This window comes from Thermobia domestica, chromosome 3 (genome assembly GCF_964235325.1).
Source record: "Thermobia domestica chromosome 3, izTheDome1.hap1.1, whole genome shotgun sequence".
NCBI classification, from domain to species: domain Eukaryota; kingdom Metazoa; phylum Arthropoda; class Insecta; order Zygentoma; family Lepismatidae; genus Thermobia; species Thermobia domestica.
The window spans coordinates 330,449,199-330,468,026 of record NC_137456.1 but is presented as its reverse complement, the minus strand read 5'-3'; positions in this window follow the sequence as shown (position 1 = coordinate 330,468,026).

The following is an 18,828-nucleotide window of genomic DNA, read 5'->3' as shown; positions in this document are numbered from 1 at the left end:
CGAAATCGCCCAGTGGGAACATGTGTATTCTTTTGTAAAATGAAGGGTGGGAGGAAACTGTTCCCCACGTTTTATCACTTGATTCTTCTAGCATGTGACGAGACAAACACAACGGTACGAAAATTATCGAAATTGCACCGGGGGAACATGCGTAATTTGGGTAATATTCTTGTAAAATGAAGGGGAGTGAGCAAACTGGGCCCCATGTTTTTTCGCTTGATTCTTTTGGTATGTGACGAAACAAACACGACGGTACTAAAATTATCGAAATTGCACTGGGGGAACATGGGTAATTTGTGTAACTTTCTTGTAAAATGGAGGGGAGGGAGCAAACTGGGACCCATGTTTTTCGCTTGATTCTTCTGGTATGTGACGAGTCAAAGACGACGGTACCAAATTATCGAAATTGCACCGGGGGAACATGGGTAATTTATGTAATTTTCTTGTAAAATGGAGCGGAGGGAGCAAACTGGGCCCCATGTTTTTCGCTTGATTCTTCTGGTATGTGACGAGTCAAAGTCGACGGTACCAAAATGATCAAAATTGCAAAGGGAGAACATGGGTAATTTTCTTGTAAAACGAATGGGAGGTAGCAAACTGGGCCCCATGTTTTTTCGCTTGATTCTTCTGGTATGTGACGAGTCAAAGACGACGGTACCAAAATTATCGAAATTGCACCGGGGGAACATGGGTAATTTATGTAATTTTCTTGTAAAATGGAGCGGAGGGAGCAAACTGGGCCCCATGTTTTTTCGCTTGATTCTTCTGGTATGTGAAGAGTCAAAGACGACGGTACCAAAATGATCGAAATTGCACCGGGAGAACATAGGTAATTTTCTTGTAAAATGAAGGGGAGGTAGCAAACTGGGCCCCATGTTTTTTCGCTTGATTCTTCTGGTATGTGACGAGTCAAAGACGACGGTACCAAAATGATCGAAATTGCACCGGGGGAACATGGGTAATTTATGTAATTTTCTTGTAAAATGAACGGGAGGGAGCAAACTTGGCCCAATGTTTTTTCACTTCATTCTTGTAGTATGTGACGAGACAAACACGACGGTACCAAGATTATCGAAATCGCACAGTGGGAACATGTGTATTCTTTTGTAAAATGAATTGGAGGGAGGAAACTGGGCCCCACGTTTTATCACTTGATTCTTCTAGTATGTGACGAGACAAACACAACGGTACGAAAATTATCGAAATTGCACCGGGGGAACATGCGTAATTTGGGTAATATTCTTGTAAAATGAAGGGGAGTGAGCAAACTGGGCCCCATGTTTTTTCGCTTGATTCTTTTGGTATGTGACGAAACAAACACGACGGTACTAAAATTATCGAAATTGCACTGGGGGAACATGGGTAATTTGTGTAACATTCTTGTAAAATGGAGGGGAGGGAGCAAACAGGGCCCCATGTTTTTTCGCTTGATTCTTCTGGTATGTGACGAGTCAAAGACGAAGGTACCAAAATTATCGAAATTGCACCGGGGGAACATGGGTAATTTATGTAATTTTCTTGTAAAATGAACGGGAGGGAGCAAACTGGGCCCCATGTTTTTTCACTTGATTCTTGTAGTATGTGACGAGACAAACACGACGGTACCAAGATTATCGAAATCGCACAGTGGGAACATGTGTATTCTTTTGTAAAATGAAGGGGAGGGAGGAAACTGGTCCCCACGTTTTATCACTTGATTCTTCTAGCATGTGACGAGACAAACACAACGGTTCGAAAATTATCGAAATTGCACCGGGGGAACATGCGTAATTTGGGTAATATTCTTGTAAAATGAAGGGGAGTGAGCAAACTGGGCCCCATGTTTTTTCGCTTGATTCTTTTGGTATGTGACGAAACAAACACGACGGTACTAAAATTATCGAAATTGCACTGGGGGAACATGGGTAATTTGTGTAACTTTCTTGTAAAATGGAGGGGAGGGAGCAAACTGGGACCCATGTTTTTTCGCTTGATTCTTCTGGTATGTGACGAGTCAAAGACGACGGTACCAAATTATCGAAATTGCACCGGGGGAACATGGGTAATTTATGTAATTTTCTTGTAAAATGGAGCGGAGGGAGCAAACTGGGCCCCATGTTTTTTCGCTTGATTCTTCTGGTATGTGACGAGTCAAAGTCGACGGTACCAAAATGATCAAAATTGCAAAGGGAGAACATGGGTAATTTTCTTGTAAAACGAATGGGAGGTAGCAAACTGGGCCCCATGTTTTTTCGCTTGATTCTTCTGGTATCTGACGAGTCAAAGACGACGGTACCAAAATTATCGAAATTGCACCGGGGGAACATGGGTAATTTATGTAATTTTCTTGTAAAATGGAGCGGAGGGAGCAAACTGGGCCCCATGTTTTTTCGCTTGATTCTTCTGGTATGTGACGAGTCAAAGACGACGGTACCAAAATGATCGAAATTGCACCGGGAGAACATAGGTAATTTTCTTGTAAAATGAAGGGGAGGTAGCAAACTGGGCCCCATGTTTTTTCGCTTGATTCTTCTGGTATGTGACGAGTCAAAGACGACGGTACCAAAATGATCGAAATTGCACCGGGGGAACATGGGTAATTTATGTAATTTTCTTGTAAAATGAACGGGAGGGAGCAAACTTGGCCCCATGTTTTTTCACTTCATTCTTGTAGTATGTGACGAGACAAACACGACGGTACCAAGATTATCGAAATCGCACAGTGGGAACATGTGTATTCTTTTGTAAAATGAATTGGAGGGAGGAAACTGGGCCCCACGTTTTATCACTTGATTCTTCTAGTATGTGACGAGACAAACACAACGGTACGAAAATTATCGAAATTGCACCGGGGGAACATGCGTAATTTCGGTAATATTCTTGTAAAATGAAGGGGAGTGAGCAAACTGGGCCCCATGTTTTTTCGCTTGATTCTTTTGGTATGTGACGAAACAAACACGACGGTACTAAAATTATCGAAATTGCACTGGGGGAACATGGGTAATTTGTGTAATTTTCTTGTGAAAAGGAGGGGAGGGAGCAAAATGGGCCTCATGTTTTTAAGCTTGAATCTTCTTGTATGTGACAAACAAACACGACGGTACTAAAATTATCGAAATTGCACTGGGGGAACATGGGTAATTTGTGTAATTTTCTTGTGAAATGGAGGGGAGGGAGCAAACTGGGCCCCATGTTTTTACGTTTGAATCTTCTTGTATGTGACGAGTCAAAGACGACGGTACCAAATTATCGAAATTGCACCGGGGGAACATGGGTAATTTATGTAATTTTCTTGTAAAATGGAGCGGAGGGAGCAAACTGGGCCCCATGTTTTTTCGCTTGATTCTTCTGGTATGTGACGAGTCAAAGACGACGGTTCCAAAATGATCGAAATTGCAAAGGGAGAACATGGGTAATTTTCTTGTAAAACGAATGGGAGGTAGCAAACTGGGCCCCATGTTTTTTCGCTTGATTCTTCCGGTATGTGACGAGTCAAAGACGACGGTACCAAAATTATCCAAATTGCACCGGGGGAACATGGGTAATTTATGTAATTTTCTTGTAAAGTGGAGAAGAGGGAGCAAACTGGGCCCCATGTTTTTTCGCTTGATTCTTCTGGTATGTGACGAGTCAAAGACGACGGTACCAAAATGATCGAAATTGCACCGGGAGAACATGGGTAATTTTCTTGTAAAATGAAGGGGAGGTAGCAAACTGGGCCCCATGTTTTTTCGCTTGATTCTTCTGGTATGTGACGAGTCAAAGACGGCGGTACCAAAATGATCGAAATTGCACCGGGAGAACATGGGTAATTTTCTTGTAAAATGAAGCGGAGGGAGCAAATTGGGCCCCATGTTTTTTCGCTTGATTCTTCTGGTATGTGACGAGTCAAAGACGACGGTACCAAAATTATCGAAATTGCACCGGGGGAACATGGGTAATTTATGTAATTTTCTTGTAAAATGAACGGGAGGGAGCAAACTGGGCCCCATGTTTTTTCACTTTATTCTTGTAGTATGTGACGAGACAAACACGACGGTACCAAGATTATCGAAATCGCACAGTGGGAACATGTGTATTCTTTTGTAAAATGAAGGGGAGGGAGGAAACTGGGCCCCACGTTTTATCACTTGATTCTTCTAGCATGTGACGAGACAAACACAACGGTACGAAAATTATCGAAATTGCACCGGGGGAACATGCGTAAATTGGGTAATATTCTTGTAAAATGAAGGGGAGTGACCAAACTGGGCCCCATGTTTTTTCGCTTGATTCTTTTGGTATGTGACGAAACAAACACGACGGTACTAAAATTATCGAAATTGCACTGGGGGAACATGGGTAATTTGTGTAACTTTCTTGTAAAATGGAGGGGAGGGAGCAAACTGGGACCCATGTTTTTTCGCTTGATTCTTCTGGTATGTGACGAGTCAAAGACGACGGTACCAAATTATCGAAATTGCACCGGGGGAACATGGGTAATTTATGTAATTTTCTTGTAAAATGGAGCGGAGGGAGCAAACTGGGCCCCATGTTTTTTCGCTTGATTCTTCTGGTATGTGACGAGTCAAAGAAGACGGTACCAAAATGATCAAAATTGCAAAGGGAGAACATGGGTAATTTTCTTGTAAAACGAATGGGAGGTAGCAAACTGGGCCCCATGTTTTTTCGCTTGATTCTTCTGGTATGTGACGAGTCAAAGACGACGGTACCAAAATTATCGAAATTGCACCGGGGGAACATGGGTAATTTATGTAATTTTCTTGTAAAATGAAGCGGAGGGAGCAAACTGGGCCCCATGTTTTTTCGCTTGATTCTTCTGGTATGTGACGAGTCAAAGACGACGGTACCAAAATGATCGAAATTGCACCGGGAGAACATAGGTAATTTTCTTGTAAAATGAAGGGGAGGTAGCAAACTGGGCCCCATGTTTTTTCGCTTGATTCTTCTGGTATGTGACGAGTCAAAGACGACGGTACCAAAATGATCGAAATTGCACCGGGGGAACATGGGTAATTTATGTAATTTTCTTGTAAAATGAACGGGAGGGAGCAAACTTGGCCCCATGTTTTTTCAATTGATTCTTGTAGTATGTGACGAGACAAACACGACGGTACCAAGATTATCGAAATCGCACAGTGGGAACATGTGTATTCTTTTGTAAAATGAAGGGGAGGGAGGAAACTGGGCCCCACGTTTTATCACTTGATTCTTCTAGTATGTGACGAGACAAACACAACGGTACGAAAATTATCGAAATTGCACCGGGGGAACATGCGTAATTTGGGTAATATTCTTGTAAAATGAAGGGGAGTGAGCAAACTGGGCCCCATGTTTTTTCGCTTGATTCTTTTGGTATGTGACGAAACAAACACGACGGTACTAAAATTATCGAAATTGCACTGGGGGAACATGGGTAATTTGTGTAATTTTCTTGTGAAATGGAGGGGAGGGAGCAAACTGGGCCTCATGTTTTTAAGCTTGAATCTTCTTGTATGTGACAAACAAACACGACGGTATCAAAATTATCGAAATTGCACCAGGGGAACATGGGTAATTTTTTGTAAAATGAAGGGAAGAGAGTCAACTGGGCCCCACGTTTTTTCGCTTGATTCTTCTTGTATGTGACGAGACAAACACGACGGTGCCAGAATTAACCAAATTACACCGGTTGAACATGGGTAATTAGGGTAATTTACTTGTAATATAAAAGGGAGGGAGGAAACTGGGCCCCATGTTATTTCGCTTGATTCTTGTAGTATGTGACGAGACAAACACGACGGTACAATATTATCGAAATTGCACCGGGGGAACATGTGTAATTTGGGTAATTTTCTAGTAAAATGAAGGGGAGGGATTACTTGGAACCATGTTTTTTCACTTGATTCTTCTAGTATGTGACGAGACAAACACGACGGTATCAAAGTTATCGAAATTGCACCTAGGGAGCATGGGTAATTTGGGTAATTTTTTAGCTCGGTATGGAAAATGAAGCGGAGGGAGGAAATTGGGCCCCATGTTTTTTCGCTTGATTCTTCTGGTATGTGACGAGTCAGAGACGACGGTACCAAAATGATCGAAATTGCACCGGGAGAACATGGGTAATTTTCTTGTAAAATGAAGGGGAGGTAGCAAACTGGGCCCCATGTTTTTTCGCTTGATTCTCCTGGTATGTGACGAGGCAAAGACGACGGTACCAATATTATCGAAATTGCACCGGGGGAACATGGGTAATTTATGTAATTTTCTTGTAAAATGAAAGGGAGGGAGCAAACTGGGCCCCATGTTTTTTCGCTTGATTCTTCTGGTATGTGACGAGTCAAAGACGACGGTACCAAAATGATCGAAATTGCACCGGGGGAACATGGGTAATTTATGTAATTTTCTTGCAAAATGAAGGGGAGGGAGCAAACTGGGCCCCATGTTTTTTCGCTTGATTCTTCTGATATGTGACGAGTCAAAGACGACGGTACCAAAATGATCGAAATTGCACCGGGGGAACATGGGTAATTTATGTAATTTTCTTGTAAAATGAAGGGAAGGCAGCAACTGGGCCCCATGTTTTTTCGCTTGATTCTTCTGGTATGTGACGAGTCAAAGACGTCGGTACCAAAATTATCGAAATTGCACCGGGGGAACATGGGTAATTTATGTAATTTTCTTGTAAAATGGAGCGGAGGGAGCAGACTGGGCCCAATGTTTTTTCGCTTGATTCTTCTGATATGTGACGAGTCAAAGACGACGCTACCAAAATGATCGAAATTGCCCCGGGAGAACATGGGTAATTTTCTTGTAAAATGAAGGGGAGGTAGCAAACTGGGCCCCATGTTTTTTCGCTTGATTCTTCTAGTATGTTACGAGACAAACACGACGGTACCAAAACTATCGAAATTGAACCGTTTGAACATGGGTAATTTGGGTAATTTTGTTGTAAAATGAAGGGAGGGAGTAAACTGGGCCCCATGTTTTTTCACTTGATTCTTCTAGAATGTGACGAGACAAAGACGACGGTACCAAAATGATCGAAATTGCACCGGGAGAACATGGGTAATTTTCTTGTAAAATGAAGGAGAGGCAGCAAACTGGGCCCCATGTTTTTTCGCTTGATTCCTCTATTATGTGACGAGACAAACATGACGGTACCAAATTTATCGAAAGTGCATCGGGGAACATGGGTAATTTTCTTTTAAAATGAAGGTGGGAGGAGCAAACTGGGCCCCATGTTTTTTCACTTGACTCTTGTAACATGTAACGAGACATACACGACGCTTCTAAAATTATCGAAATTGCACCGGGGGAACATGGGTAATTTGAGTAATTTTCTTGTAAAATATACTGGAAGGAGCAAACTATGCCCCATGTTTTTTTGCTTGATTCTTCTAGCATGTGACGAGACAAACATGACGGTACCAAAATTATCCAAAGTGCACCGGTGAGACACGTGTATTTTGGGTAATTTTCTAGTAAAATGAAGGACAGTGAGCAAACTGGGCATTTTTTTTTTGCTTGATTCTTCTAGTATGTGACGAGAGAGACACGACGGTACCAAAACTATCGAATTTGCACCGAAGGAACATGGGAAATTTGGGTAATTTTCTTGTAAAATGAAGGGGATGGAAAAATGGGCACCATCCTTTTTCACTTCATTCTTGTAGTACGTGACAAGGCAAACACGACGGTATCAAGATTATCGAAATCGCACCGTCGGAACATGGGTAATTTTGTTGTAAAATGAAGGGGAGGGAGCAAACTGGGCCCCATGTTTTTTCACTTGATTCTTCTTGTATGTGACGAGCCAAACACGACGGTACCAAAATTATCGAAATTTCGCCGGAGGAACATAGGTAATTTGGGTAAGTTTCTTGTAAAATGAAGGGCAGAGAGCAAACTGGGCCCCATGTTTTTTCTTTTCATTTTTCTAGTATGTGACGAGAGAAACACGACGTTACCATGATTATCGAAATCGCAAAGTGGGAACATGGGAAACTTTCTTGTAAAACGTAGGGGAGGGAGCAACCTGGGCCCCATATTTTTTCACTTGATTCTTCTAGTATGTGACGAGACAAACACGACGGTCCAAAAATTATCGAAATTGCACCGGGGGAACATGGGTAATTTTCTTGTAAAATAAAGGGGAGTGAGCAAACTTGGCATCATGTTTTTTCGCTTGAATCTTCTGGTATGTGACGAGTCAAAGACGACGGTACCGGTATTATCGTAATTGCACCAGGGGAATATGGGTAATATGTGTATTTTCTTGTAAAATGGAGGTCAGGGAGCAAACTGGGCCCCATGTTTTTTCGCTTGATTCTTCTGGTATGTAACGAGGTAAACACGACGGTACCAAAATTATCGAAATTGCACCAGCGGAGCGTGGGTAATTTTGTAACTTTCTTCTAAAATGAACGGGAGGGAGCAAACTGGGCCCCATGTTTTTTTCACTTGATTCTTGTAGTATGTGACGAGACAAACACGACGGTACCAAGATTATCGAAATCGCACAGTGGGAACATGTGTATTTTTTTTGTAAAATGAAGGGGAGGGAGGAAACTGGGCCCCATGTTTTATCACTTGATTCTTCTAGTATGTGACGAGACAAACACGACGGTACGAAAATTATCGAAATTGCACCCGGGGGAACATGCGTAATTTGGGTAATATTCTTGTAAAATGAAGGGGAGTGTCCAAACTGGGCCCCATGTTTTTTCGCTTGATTCTTCTGGTATGTGACGAAACAAACACGACGGTACTAAAATTATCGAAATTGCACTGGGGGAACATGGGTAATTTGTGTAATTTTCTTGTGAAATGGAGGGGAGGGAGCAAACTGGGCCCCATGTTTTTACGCTTGAATCTTCTTGTATGTGACGAATAAACACGACGGTACTAAAATTATCGAAATTGCACTGGGGGAACATGGGTAATTTGTGTAACTTTCTTGTAAAATGGAGGGGAGGGAGCAAACTGGGACCCATGTTTTTTCGATTGATTCTTCTGGTATGTGACGAGTCAAAGACGACAGTACCAAATTATCGAAATTGCACAGGGGGAACATGGGTAATTTATGTAATTTTCTTGTAAAATGGAGCGGAGGGAGCAAACTGGACCCCATGTTTTTTCGCTTGATTCTTCTGGTATGTGACGAGTCAAAGACGACGGTACCAAAATGATCGAAATTGCAAAGGGAGAACATGGGTAATTTTCTTGTAAAACGAATGGGAGGTAGCAAACTGGGCCCCATGTTTTTTCGCTTGATTCTTCTGGTATGTGACGAGTCAAAGACGACGGTACCAAAATTATCGAAATTGCACCGGGGGAACATGGGTAATTTATGTAATTTTCTTGTAAAATGGAGCGGAGGGAGCAAACTGGGCCCCATGTTTTTTCGCTTGATTCTTCTGGTATGTGACGAGTCAAAGACGACGGTACGAAAATGATCGAAATTGCACCGGGAGAACATGGGTAATTTTCTTGTAAAATGAAGGGGAGGTAGCAAACTGGGCCCCATGTTTTTTCGCTTGATTCTTCCGGTATGTGACGAGTCAAAGACGACGGTACCAAACTGATCGAAATTGTCCCGGGAGAACATGGGTAATTTTCTTGTAAAATGAAGCGGAGGGAGCAAATTGGGCCCCATGTTTTTTCGCTTGATTCTTCTGGTATGTGTCGAGTCAAAGACGACGGCACCAAAATTATCGAAATTGCACCGGGGGAACATGGATAATTTATGTAATTTTCTTGTAAAATGAACGGGAGGGAGCAAACTGGGCCCCATGTTTTTTCACTTGATTCTTGTAGTATGTGACGAGACAAACACGACGGTACCAAGATTATCGAAATCGCACAGTGGGAACATGTGTATTCTTTTGTAAAATGAAGGGGAGGGAAAAAAACTGGGCCCCACGTTTTATCACTTGATTCTTCTAGTATGTGACGAGACAAACACAACGGTACGAAAACTATAGAAATTGCACCGGGGGAACATGCGTAATTTTCTTGTAAAATGAAGGGGAGGTAGCAAACTGGGCCCCATGTTTTTTCGCTTGATTCTTCTGGTATGTGACGAGTCAAAGACCACGATACCAAAATGATCGAAATTGCACCGGGAGAACATGGGTAATTTTCTTGTAAAATGAAGGGGAGGTAGCAAACTGTGCCCCATGTTTTTTCGCTTGATTCTCCTGGTATGTGACGAGTCAAAGACGACGGTACCAAAATGATCGAAATTGCACCGGGGGAACATTGGTAATTTATGTAATTTTCTTGTAAAATGAACGGGAGGGAGCAAACTGGGCCCCATGTTTTTTCACTTGATTCTTGTAGTATGTGACGAGACAAACACGACGGTACCAAGATTATCGAAATCGCACAGTGGGAACATGTGTATTCTTTTGTAAAATGAAGGGGAGGGAAAAAACAGGGCCCCAAGTTTTTTCACTTGATTCTTCTAGTATGTGACGAGCCAGACACGACGGTACCAAAATTATCGAAATTTCGCCGGAGGAACATAAGTAATTTGGGTAAGTTTCTTGTAAAATGAAGGGCAGAGAGCAAACTGGGCCCCATGTTTTTTCACTTCATTTTTCTAGTATGTGACGAGAGAAACACGACGTTACCAAGATTATCGAAATCGCAAAGTGGGAACATGGGAAACTTTCTTGTAAAACGTAGGGGAGGGAGCAACCTGGGCCCCATGTTTTTTCATTTGATTCTTCTAGTATGTGACGAGACAAACACGACGGTCCAAAAATTATCGAAATTGCACCGGGGGAACATGGGTAATTTTCTTGTAAAATAAAGGGGAGTGAGCAAACTTGGCATCATGTTTTTTCACTTGAATCTTCTGGTATGTAACGAGTCAAAGACGACGGTACCAATATTATCGAAATTGCACCAGGGGAAGATGGGTAATATGTGTATTTTCTTGTAAAATGGAGGAGAGGGAGCAAACTGGGCCCCATGTTTTTTCGCTTGATTCTTCTGGTATGTAACGAGGTAAACACAACGGTACCAAAATTATCGAAATTGCACCGGCGGAACATGGGTAATTTTGTAACTTTCTTGTAAAATGAACGGGAGGGAGCAAACTGGGCCCCATGTTTTTTCACTTGATTCTTGTAGTATGTGACGAGACAAACACGACGGTACCAAGATTATCGAAATCGCACAGTGGTAACATGTGTATTTTTTTTGTAAAATGAAGGGGAGGGAGGAAACTGGGCCCCATGTTTTATCACTTGATTCTTCTAGTATGTGACGAGACAAACACGACGGTACGAAAATTATCGAAATTGCACCGGGGGAACATGCGTAATTTGGGTAATATTCTTGTAAAATGAAGGGGAGTGACCAAACTGGGCCCCATGTTTTTTCGCTTGATTCTTTTGGTATGTGACGAAACAAACACGACGGTACTAAAATTATCGAAATTGCACCGGGGGAACATGGGTAATTTTTTGTAAAATGAAGGGAAGAGAGCCAACTGGGCCCCATGTTTTTTCGCTTGATTCTTCTGGTATGTGACGAGTCAAAGACGACGGTACCAAATTATCGAAATTGTACCGGGGGAACATGGGTAATTTATGTAATTTTCTTGAAAAATGGAGCGGAGGGAGCAAACTGGGCCCCATGTTTTTTCGATTGATTCTTCTGGTATGTGACGAGTCAAAGACGACGGTACCAAAATGATCGAAATTGCAAAGGGAGAACATGGGTAATTTTCTTGTAAAACGAATGGGAGGTAGCAAACTGGGCCCCAAGTTTTTTCGCTCGATTCTTCTGGTATGTGACGAGTCAAAGACGACGGTACCAAAATTATCGAAATTGCACCGGGGGAACATGGGTAATTTATGTAATTTTCTTGTAAAATGGAGCGGAGGGAGCAAACTGGGCCCCATGTTTTTTCGCTTGATTCTTCTGGTATGTGACGAGTCAAAGACGACGGTACCAAAATGATCGAAATTGCACCGGGAGAACATGGGTAATTTTCTTGTAAAATGAAGGGGAGGTAGCAAACTGGGCCGCATGTTTTTTCGCTTGATTCTTCTGGTATGTGACGAGTCAAAGACGACGGTACCAAAATGATCGAAATTGCACCGGGAGAACCTGGGTAATTTTCTTGTAAAATGAAGCGTAGGGAGCAAATTGGGCCCCATGTTTTTTCGCTTGATTCTTCTGGTATGTGACGAGTCAAAGACGACGGTACCAAAATTATCGAAATTGCACCGGGGGAACATGGGTAATTTATGTAATTTTCTTGTAAAATGAACGGGAGGGAGCAAACTGGGCCCCACGTTTTTCACTTGATTCTTGTAGTATGTGACGAGACAAACACGACGGTACCAAGATTATCGAAATCGCACAGTTGGAACATGTGTATTCTTTTTTAAAATGAAGGGGAGGGAGGAAACTGGGCCCCACGTTTTATCACTTGATTCTTCTGGTATGTGACGAGACAAACACAACGGTACGAAAATTATCGACATTGCACCGGGGGAACATGCGTAATTTGGGTAATATTCTTGTCAAATGAAGGGGAGTGAGCAAACTGGGCCCCATGTTTTTTCGCTTGATTCTTTTGGTATGTGACGAAACAAACACGACGGTACTAAAATTATCGAAATTGCACCGGGGGAACATGGGTACTTTTTGTAAAATGAAGGGAAGAGAGCCAACTGGGCCCCATGTTTTTTCGCTTGATTCTTCTTGTATGTGACGAGACAAACACGACGGTGCCAGAATTAACCAAATTACACCGGTTGAACATGGGTAATTAGGGTAATTTACTTGTGAAATGGAGGGGAGGGAGCAAACTGGGCCCCATGTTTTTACGCTTGAATCTTCTTGTATGTGACAAACAAGCACGACGGTACTAAAATTATCGAAATTGCACTGGGGGAACATGGGTGATTTGTGTAATTTTCTTGTGAAATGGAGGGGAGGGAGCAAACTGGGCCCCATGTTTTTACGCTTGAATCTTCTAGTATGTGACGAGACAAACACAACGGTACGAAAATTATCGAAATTGCACCGGGGGAACATGCGTAATTTGGGTAATATTCCTGTAAAATGAAGGGGAGTTAGCAAACTGGGCCCCATGTTTTTTCGCTTGATTCTTTTGGTATGTGACGAAACAAACACGACGGTACCAAGATTATCGAAATTGCACCGGGGGAACATGGGTAATTTTTTGTAAAATGAAGGGAAGAGAGCCAACTGGGCCCCATGTTTTTTCGCTTGATTCTTCTTGTATGTGACGAGACAAACACGACGGTGCCAGAATTAACCAAATTACACCGGTTGAACATGGGTAATTAGGGTAATTTACTTGTAATATAAAATGAAGGGAGGAAACTGGGCCCCATGTTATTTCGCTTGATTCTTGTAGTATGTGACGAGTCAAAGACGACGGTACCAAAATGATCGAAATTGCACCGGGGGAACATGGGTAATTTATGTAATTTTCTTGTAAAATGAAGGGAACGGAGCAAACTGGGCCCCATGTTTTTTCGCTTGATTCTTCTGGTATGTGACGAGTCAAAGACGACGGTACCAAAATTATCGAAATTGCACCGGGGGAACATGGGTAATTTATGTAATTTTCTTGTAAAATGGAGCGGAGGGAGCACACTGGGCCCCATGTTTTTTCGCTTGATTCTTCTGGTATGTGACGAGTCAAAGACGACGGTACCAAAATGATCGAAATTGCAAAGGGAGAACATGGGTAATTTCCTTGTAAAATGAAGGGGACGTAGCAAACTGGGCCCCATGTTTTTCGCTTGATTCTTCTGGTATGTGACGAGTCAAAGACGACGGTACCAAAATTATCGAAATTGCACCGGGGGAACATGGGTAATTTATGTAATTTTCTTGTAAAATGAAGGGAAGGGAGCAAACTGGGACCCATGTTTTTTCGCTTGATTTTTCTGGTATGTGACGAGTCAAATACAACGGTACCAAAATGATCGAAATTGCACCGGGAGAACATGGGTAATTTTCTTGTAAAAAGAAGGGGAGGTAGCAAACTGGGTCCCATGTTTTTTCGCTTGATTCTTCTGGTATGTGACGAGTCAAAGACGACGGTACCAAAATGATCGAAATTGCCCCGGGAGAACATGGGTAATTTTCTTGTAAAATGAAGCGGAGGGAGCAAATTGGGCCGCATGTTTTTTCGCTTGATTCTTCTGGTATGTGACGAGTCAAAGACGACGGTACCAAAATTATCGAAATTGCACCGGGAGAATATGGGTAATTTATGTAATTTTCTTGTAAAATGGAGCGGAGGGAGCAAACTGGGCCACATGTTTTTTTCGCTTGATTCTTCTGGTATGTGACGAGTCAAAGACGACGGTACCAAAATGATCGAAATTGCACCGGGAGAACATGGGTAATTTTGTTGTAAAATGAAGGGGAGGTAGCAAACTGGGGCCCATGTTTTTTCGCTTGATTCTTCTGGTATGTGACGAGTCAAAGACGACGGTACCAAAAAGATCGAAATTGCACCGAGAGAACATGGGCAATTTTCTTGTAAAATGAAGGGGAGGTAGTAAACTGGGCCCCATGTTTTTTTCGCTTGATTCTTCTGGTATGTGACGATTCAAAGACGACGGTACCAATATTATCGAAATTGCACCGTGGGAACATGGGTAATTTATGTAATTTTCTTGTAAAATAGAGCGGAGGGAGCAAACTGGGCCCCATGTTTTTTCGCTTGATTCTTCTGGTATGTGACGAGTCAAAGACGACGGTACCAAAATTATCGAAATTGCATCGGGGGAACATGGGTAATTTTGGTAACTTTCTTGTAAAATGAAGGGTAGGGTCTACCTGAACACAATGTTTTTGCACATTATTCTTGCAGTATGTGACAAGACAAACACGACGGTACCAGAATTATCGAAATTACACCGGAGGAACATAGGTAATTAGGGTAATTTCCTTGTAAAATGAAGGGGAGGGAGAAAACTGGGCCCCATGTTTTTTCGTTTGATTCTTGTAGTATGTGACGAGAGAAACACGACGGTACCAAGATTATCGAAATCGCACAGTGGGAACATGGGTAATTTTGTTGTAAAATGAAGGGAGGGATCAAACTGGGCCACATGTCTTTTCACTTGATTCTTCTCGAATGTGACGAGACAAAGACGACGGTACCAAAATGATCGAAATTGCACCGGGAGAACATGGGTAATTTTCTTGTAAAATGAAGGGGAGGTAGCAAACTGGGCCCCATGTTTTTTCGCTTGATTCTTCTAGTATGTTACGAGACAAACACGACGGTACCAAAACTATAGAAATTGAACCGTTTGAACATGGGTAATTTGGGTAATTTTCTTGTAAGATGAAGGGAGGGAGCAAACTGGGCCCCATGTTTTTTCACTTGATTCTTCTAGAATGTTACGAGGCAAAGACGACGGTACCAAAATGATCGAAATTGCACCGGGAGAACATGGGTAATTTTCTTGTAAAATGAAGGAGAGGCAGCAAACTGGGCCCCATGTTTTTTCGCTTGATTCCTCTATTATGTGACGAGACAAACACGACGGTACCAAATTTATCGAAAGTGCATTGGGGAACATGGGTAATTTTCTTTTAAAATGAATGTGGGAGGAGCAAACTGGGCCCCATGTTTTTTCACTTGACTCTTGTAACATGTAACGAGACATACACGACGCTTCCAAAATTATCGAAATTGCACCGGGGGAACATGGGAAATTTGAGTAATTCTCTTGTAAAATAAAGGGGAACGAGCAAACTGTGCCCCATGTTTTTTTGCTCGATTCTTCTAGCATGTGACGAGACAAACATGACGGTACCAAAATTATCCAAAGTGCACCGGTGAGACACGTGTATTTTGGGTAATTTTCTAGTAAAATGAAGGACAGTGAGCGAACTGGGCATTTTTTTCGCTTGATTCTTCTAGTATGTGACGAGAGAGACACGACGGTACCAAAATTATCGAATTTGCACCGAAGGATCATGGGAAATTTGGGTAATTTTCTTGTAAAATGAAGGGGATGGAAAAAATGGGCACCATCTTTTTTCACTTCATTCTTGTAGTACGTGACAAGGCAAACACGACGGTATCAAGATTATCGAAATCGCACCGTCGGAACATGGGTAATTTTGTTGTAAAATGAAGGGGAGTGAGCAAACTTGGCCCCATGTTTTTTCACTTGATTCTTCTAGTATGTGACGAGCCAAACACGACGGTACCAAAATTATCGAAATCGCAAAGTGGGAACATGGGAAACTTTCTTGTAAAACGTAGGGGAGGGAGCAACGTGGGCCCCATGTTTTTTCACTTGATTCTTCTAGTATGTGACGAGAGAAACACGACGGTCCAAAAATTATCGAAATTGCACCGGGAGAACATGCGTAATTTGGGTAATATTCTTGTAAAATGAAGGGGAGTGAGCAAACTTGGCCCCATGTTTTTTCGCTTGAATCTTCTGGTATGTGACGAGCCAAAGACGACGGTACCAATATTATCGAATTTGCACCAGGGGAACATGGGTAATTTGTGTATTTTCTTGTAAAATGGAGGTGAGGGAGCAAACTGGGCCCCATGTTTTTTCACTTCATTTTTCTAGTATGTGACGAGAGAAACACGACGTTACCAAGATTATCGAAATCGCAAAGTGGGAACATAGGAAACTTTCTTGTAAAACGTAGGAGAGGGAGCAACCTGGGCCCCATATTTTCACTTGATTCTTCTAGTATGTGACGAGACAAACACGACGGTCCAAAAATTATCGAAATTGCACGGGGGGGACATGGGTAATTTTCTTGTAAAATAAAGGGGAGTGAGCAAACTTGGCCCCATGTTTTTTCGCTTGAATCTTCTGGTATGTGACGAGTCAAAGACGACGGTACCAATATTATCGAAATTGCACCAGGGGAACATGGGTAATTTGTGTATTTTCTTGTAAAATGGAGGTGAGGGAGCAAACTGGGCCCCATGTTTTTTCGCTTGATTCTTCTGGTATGTAACGAGGTAAACACGACGGTACCAAAATTATCGAAATTGCACCGGCGGAGCATGGGTTATTTTGTAACTTTCTTGTAAAATGAACGGGAGAGAGCAAACTGGGCCCCATGTTTTTTCACTTGATTCTTGTAGTATGTGACGAGACAAACACGACGGTAACAAGATTATCGAAATCGCACAGTGGGAACATGTGTATTTTTTTTGTAAAATGAAGGGGAGGGAGGAAACTGGGCCCCATGTTTTATCACTTGATTCTTCTAGTATGTGAAGAGACAAACACGACGGTACCAAAATTATCGAAATTGCACCGGGGGAACATGCGTAATTTGGGTAATATTCTTGTAAAATGAAGGGGACTGACCAAACTGGGCCCCATGTCTTTTCGCTTGATTCTTCTGGTATGTGACGAAACAAACAGGACGGTACTAAAATTATCGAAATTGCACTGGGGGAACATGGGTAATTTTTGTAATTTTCTTGTGAAATGGAGGGGAGGGAGCAAACTGGGCCCCATGTTTTTACGCTTGAATCTTCTTGTATCTGACGAACAAACACGACGGTACTAAAATTATCGAAATTGCACTGGGTGAACATGGGTAATTTGTGTAACTTTCTTGCAAAATTGAGGGGAGGGAGCAAACTGGGACCCATGTTTTTTCGCTTGATTCTTGTAGTATGTGACGAGAGAAACACGACGGTACCAAGATTATCGAAATCGCACAGTGGGAACATGTGTATTCTTTTGTAAAATGAAGGGGAGGGAGGAAACTGGGCCCCATGTTTTTTCGCTTGATTCTTCTGGTATGTGACGAGTCAAAGACGACGGTACCAAATTTATCGAAATTGCACCAGGGGAACATGGGTAATTTATGTAATTTTCTTGTAAAATGGAGCGGATGGAGCAAACTGGGCCCCATGTTTTTTCGCTTGATTCTTCTGGTATGTGACGAGTCAAAGACGACGGTACCAAAATTATCGAAATTGCACCGGGGGAACATGGGTAATTTATGTAATTTTCTTGTAAAATGGAGCGGAGGGAGCAAACTGGGCATCATGTTTTTTCGCTTGATTCTTCTGGTATGTGACGAGTCAAAGACGACGGTACCAAATTATCGAAATTGCACCGGGGGAACATGGGTAATTTTGGTAACTTTCTTGTAAAATGAAGGGGAGGGTCTAACTGGGCACAATGTTTTTGCACATTATTCTTGCAGCACGTGACAAGACAAACACGACGGTACCAAAATTATCGAAATTGCACCGGGGGAACATGGGTAATTTTTTGTAAAATCAAGGGAAGCGGGCCAACTGGGCGCCATGTTTTTTCGCTTGACTTTTCTTTTATGTGACGAGACAAGCACGACGGTACCAGAATTATCGAAATTACACCGGAGGAACATAGGTAATTAGGGTAATTTCCTTGTAAAATGAAGGGGAGGAAGAAAACTGGGCCCCATGTTTTTTCGTTTGATTCTTGTAACATGTAACGAGACATACGCGACGCTTCCAAAATTATCGAAATTGGACCGGGGGAACATGGGTAATTTGAGTAATTCTCTTGTAAATTGAAGGGGAAGGAGCAAACTGTGCCCCACGTTTTTTTGCTTGATTTTTCTAGCATGTGACGAGACAAACACGACGGTACAAAAATTATCGAAAGTGCACCGGCGAGACACGTGTATTTTGGGTAATTTTCTAGTAAAATGAAGGACAGTGAGCAAACTGGGCCCAATGTTTTTTCGCTGGATTCTTCTGGTATGTAACGAGGTAAACACGACGGTACCAAAATTATCGAAATTGCACTTTGGGAACATGGGTAATTTGGGTAATATTCTTGTAAAATGAAGGGGAGTGACCAA